Source organism: Lycium barbarum, chromosome 5 (assembly GCF_019175385.1).
Source record: "Lycium barbarum isolate Lr01 chromosome 5, ASM1917538v2, whole genome shotgun sequence".
NCBI classification, from domain to species: domain Eukaryota; kingdom Viridiplantae; phylum Streptophyta; class Magnoliopsida; order Solanales; family Solanaceae; genus Lycium; species Lycium barbarum.
Window position 1 is genome coordinate 31190041 of NC_083341.1, and position 5861 is coordinate 31195901.

Genomic DNA, 5861 nt, shown 5'->3' on the forward strand with positions numbered 1-5861 from the left:
GCCCTTCTTAAGGAACTTTCTCCTCTTACTTCCAACATCTTTGAAATCTTAACTAGGATCGTTAAATAGCCTTTCTTACTTATAGAAACATCATATTCGTCTCACCCTACATTAGTCTATCTATCTCATGACAACATGAAATTTTTCTGAGGTGTAACATCCTTCCCCCCTTAAGAACATTCGTCCTCGAATGTTAGGTTCTCAGGGATTTTATAAAAATTTTGCCAGAGTTTCCCCTATAATATGGCACTCCCATCCTGCACAGCAACCCAAAATACATTGCCTCACAGGGCTACAACAACAACGACAAATACTATGGCCACACACGACTAAGAAAACATCAAGAAAAGTATCACGACCCAACCCCGTAGGTCGTGACTAGTGTCCGTGCTGGACACCCAAACGTACCCAATAACCTAAACCAGCAGACTAGCAGATTATATAAATATAAAAGTCAGTCGACGTTACTAGTGTCACAGAGGAACATATATAGCACATGGAAGCCGATAAGGCTATCACAAATCATAGCAACCCAAAACATATACAGAACCCACATGTATGTCTACAGACCTCTACAGAACATAACAGAATCATAAGACGGGACAGGGCCCTGTCGTACCCCTGAATAGCGTACATATATACAACAGCAGCAGACTGTACCAGAGTATAGGCTCTGGACAAAAGAGCGCTCCAGAATAGCAGAATAGGTGTCCTAGGCAGGTGGGTCAGCAAATCTGTAGTCTGTACCTGCGCGGCATGAAAACACAACCCTCGAAGAAAGGGGGTCAGTACGAAATATGTACTGAGTATGTAAAGCATGGAACGTAGTAAACAAAGTCATAATCGGAACAGGAGATACAGAAAATGAACGGAATATCCAGATTAGCAAAATGCTGATCATAAAGCATAAATAGTACTTACAGGAAACGTATGTCATACCTAGTCCCATTACGGAACAAAATCATAACCGGAACAGAACGTACAGAAATGTGAGTGAGATGTCGAGAGTATCAAATGCATATTTTCAAAACATGAAGAGTGTGTACAGAAACATATGCCATATCATATCCGGCCCCTTCCAGGGGACTCGGTAGACAGAACGTGGTCACCCCCCGACATTGGTGCCACAACACATAAGGATCAGAAAAGGGGAATAACCCCGTAACATAGCATATCATATCAGATGGCCATATCAGATCATATCATATCATATCAGAATAGTGTACATGGCACAGCATACTCCACAACCCATGTACATGTATACCTGCCCCCTCACATCGAGGCACGGCGAACAATGCAGTGGAAGACGCTTGAGAACATATCCTGGCCCGGGCTTAGTGTGGGAAACGTTGAGGCATCCACGAATGGAGTAGTGAGAAACTAAATGCAATAAAATACCTTATATATTTCCAGAGACTCAATGAGGCATATCAAATGACGAATCAAATCAATAAAATCGGACGGAATCATAATAAGTGAATTTCGAATGTCATAATGGATTACGGAAGCATAATCTTTCTAAGTTCGTTTCCAAGTTCCAAAACAGTTTACAAGACTTAATAGAATATTTAAAACAAGTTTTATTTAGTAGTTACAAGAGTAGTTAAAACATTTCTTAAAAAAAACGCTCGAAGACAAGTCATAACCACTAAAAGGGTAAAATCGGAAATAGTGGACCCACCTCGGGACAAACGAAGCGGTGGGCTCAAATTACGTATTTAAAGCTTATAAAGTCACCTACGGAGGTTCTAGGGGCATTCCATAATTTTCTAAACAATTTGCGGAAGTTTGCACAATTCTTTCAATAAAGCATACTTATAGGGTTCAATTCCATTGAATGAAAAAGGGGTATTTTCAAATGCGGATTCCGATGAGCAGAACGCTTTTCGAGGCTCAAATCCGATCCTAGTACACCTAGGGCATGCCAAAAGAAGAATCGGGATAGCTTTACATACCTTGTATGCTCTTTACGCCTTTCCAAATTCAATTCCCGTTTCGCCCAAAATCTGTAATTGGTCACATTTACCAATTCTCAATTTCCAATCTTTAAGTATTCAATCTTTATTCATAATTGCCTACAGAAATTTGGGCAGCATCTCCCCTATACATATAGCATCCCCGAGAATTTAACTCGGCCAAAACAATCAACAACAACCCAACAACAACATCAACAACAACAATAGTCACCATAAACACAATATAACTTAACTAGCTATCTTTCCAACATAATGTCATAACCTTCATTTCAACTTCAATTTCCAAACTAATCTCAATGGTTTCACATTCATCATTAATCTAGATCATCACAATATAATTTGGAAATATTTCATATCATTCCTACGAAATATTCACAAGATATACAAAATATACAAACTTTCCACCAAAACATAATTCACCCAAAACTTCAAATCTTCAACCTACATATTCATAACATATTTCCACCTTCCAATTTCATCAACCATTATCATAATTTACATCTTAACAACTTCATTTCCATAATATCTCAAAATTATTCTAAGGTGACATAATCTTCTACATTCCAACTTCAACCAAAATTCATTCAACTTTCATTTCCAATATAATTTTCACCATAACCACAACTAGAATACAACATAAAATTCAACTCATATCATATATACAACAATATACACACACGGCTACATACATATATACATACCCACTTTGCAAACTTCCATATTTCCATAATTTCTACTCATTTCCACATACCACAACATAAACAAACCTTCATAACATAAGAAAAAGGAATTGATTCTTACCTTTTTCTACAAACTTCTTCACTTGAACAAGTTGTCAACTTGAAGAAATAAGTGCTCCTTCTTCCAAAACAACTACACCAAGTTGTAGAGGACACTTAATTTAGTAGGAATTCAACAAGAAAATAATTTTAGAGGCAAGATTTTGAGGGGTGATTTTTCTATGGCCAAACCCGAAATGGCCTTATTTTTTCTCTTCTTTGTGTTTGTTTTTCTCTTCTTTGCTTCATGAATGTTCTTGGTTGAAAATGAAGACTTAGCCCCTTTTTATTATTAATCACATGACTAATTTAAATGGGCTTGGGTCCTTTATTAAGGACCATGGCCGGCCACGTCCTCACTTGGGCCTGAATTTTTCTTTTCATTTTTTTGGGCCAATTCGGTTGGTCCCGAGTTGGGCCTAGCCCACTGACCTTTCGACCTTAAAACGTTCATATCTCCTTGTACCGACGTCACCTTGGAACCCACGACCTATGGATGGAAAGCTAATTCAATTATCTACAACTTCTATTTCTTGGTATATGTCCAAATTCCAAACTTATAATACCGTTTTTGCCCCTCCAAGTCAGGTCATCCGAAAACGTTTTCATAAAAATATTCGTTTGGAGGGCTTCCACTTTGATTTGGACCAAGGGTACTTCATGAGTTGTGTTTAACTTCACGTATGTGATTCATATAATTTGTCACATGTCCCAAAAAAAAAAATCTTGATGTGTGGGCCCCACCTTAACTTACAATTAATCCGACGTTCAAAAATACGGGATGTAGCAAAAAGCATTACATACCTAAGGATAATGGCGTCTCTGCCTGAGTCTCATCTGAGGGTGAAAATAAATGTAGGTACCGAAATTTGATGTCTTCTTCGGCTTCCCAGGTCATTTCATCTCTATTATTATTTTTCCATAAAACTTTAACTGAAGCTACCTCTTTGGTTCTGAGCTTTCGTACTTGCCTATCTAAAATGGCAATGGGGACTTCTTCATAAAACAATTGCTTTGTAACTTGAACATCATCTAGTTGTACTATTCTAAAAAGATCTCCAATGCACTTATGAAGCATTGATACATGGAAAACTGGGTGAACTGACTCCAACTCAGGAGGTAGATCTAATTTGTAAGCCACTTTTCCTACCTTGCGTATAATCTCATAAGGTCCAATGTACCGGGGACTAAGCTTCCCCTTTTTTCCAAATCTCATCACGCCCTTCATCGGCGACACCTTTAAGAATACCCAATCTTTCACTTGGAACTCTAAGTCCCTTCAGCGATTATCCGCGTAGGACTTTTGACGACTCTGAGTTGTTAATAATCGATCTTGTATGAGCTTAACTTTCTCTATAGCTTGTTGGACCAGGTCTGGCCCTATCAATTCAGTCTCTCCTACCTCGAACCACCCAATTGGGGATCTGCACTTCCGCCCATATAAAGCCTCATACGGTGCCATTTGGATGCTAGAATGATAACTATTATTATAGGCAAATTCAATAAGCGGTAAATGGTCATCCCAACTACCTCCAAAATCCAATACACATGCCCGTAGCATATCCTCAAGAGTCTGAATGGTACGTTCAACTTGCCCATCCGTCTGTGGGTGAAATGTCGTGCTAAGGCTCACCTGAGTCCCTAAACCTTCTTGGAAAGATTTCCAAAAATTTGCTGTAAATTGAGTCCATCTATTGGAGATAATAAATACTGGAACACTGTGAAGCCGCATTATCTTCTTAACATAAAGCTTTGTATAATCTTCTACTACATATATAGTTCTGACCGGTAAGAAATGAGCTGACTTCGTAAGTCTATCCACAATCACCCATATAGAATCATACTTACGTCGGGAACGGGGTAAGCCTGTAATAAAGTCCATGTTAATCAATTCCCATTTCCAAGTTGGAATTTCTATAGCTTGCAACAATCCGCCCGGCTTTTGGTTCTCGATTTTCACTTGCTGACAGTTAGGACATTGAGCTACGAATTCCGCTATATCCTTCTTCATTCCATTCCACCAATATATGGATTTAAGATCATGATACATTTTTGTTGCTCTGGGGTGGACAGAATAACGGGAACAATGAGCTTCTCTCAATATTTGGTGGCGTAATCCTGCAACGTCAGGAACACATAACCTGCCTTGGAATCGGAGAACTCCATCTCCAGAAATCTCAAATGATGACTTCTCTTTTTGAGGGAGGGTATTTCTGTAATGAATTAGTATGGGATCTTCGTATTATCGCTCTTTCACTTCCACTATTAATGACGAAACACCTGAATTCTGAATGGTAGCTCCCATGCTACCTGAGTCCACTACTCGAACTCCTAGGCTAGCTAACTGGTGGAGCTCACGGGCGATCTCTCTTTTCTATGGATGCACATCGCATAAACTTCCCATGGATCTACGGCTAAGAGCATCAGCCATAATATTTGCTTTTTCGGGATGATACAGGATGTCAACATCATAGTCTTTCAAAAATTCCAACCACCGCCGCTGTCGCAAATCCAATTCTTTCTGCTTGAAGATATACTGAAGGCTCTTATGATCTGTATAAATATCCACATGGACACCATACAAATAATGTCTCCACATCTTTAATGCATGAATCACTGCAGCCAATTCAAGATCATGGGTTGGATAATTCTTCTCATGTTTCTGTAACGGTCTTTAAGCATACGCAATCACCTTACCATGTTGCATCAACTCAACCCAGCCCAACGCCTGAAGGATCACAATAAACAACATAGCCTTCCAATCCCTCGGGAAGTGTCAGGACTGTGGCAGAAGTTAATCTATCCTTTAGCTCTTGGAAACTACGTTCAAAAGCATCTGTCCATTAAAATTTGGCCGATTTCTGGGTTAACTTCGTGAGTGGTGCAGAAATAGAAGAAAAACCTTCTACGAACCTCCTGTAATAACCTGCTAAGCCTAGAAAACTACGAACCTCCATAGGTGTTGTGGGCCTTGGCCAAGTCTTCACGACCTCAATCTTCTGGGTGTTTACCCGAACACCATCGACTGAAATAATATTCCCCAGAAAGGTCACTGAGTTCAACCAAAACTCACACTTAGAAAATTTGGCAAATAATTCTCGAGTTT

At 39.2% G+C, this 5861-nt stretch overlaps 1 long non-coding RNA gene across 1 annotated transcript; it reads right to left on the minus strand.

Annotated features, from left to right (window-relative positions):
* Window positions 1–486: 486 nt before the first annotated feature.
* LOC132640792 (uncharacterized) lies at window positions 487–2756 on the minus strand. The gene is made up of 2 exons (XR_009582376.1): window positions 1956–2756; window positions 487–747 (listed from the first exon to the last, which is right to left on the minus strand). It is a non-coding gene; the product is annotated as an uncharacterized LOC132640792 (long non-coding RNA).
* Window positions 2757–5861: the final 3105 nt, after the last annotated feature.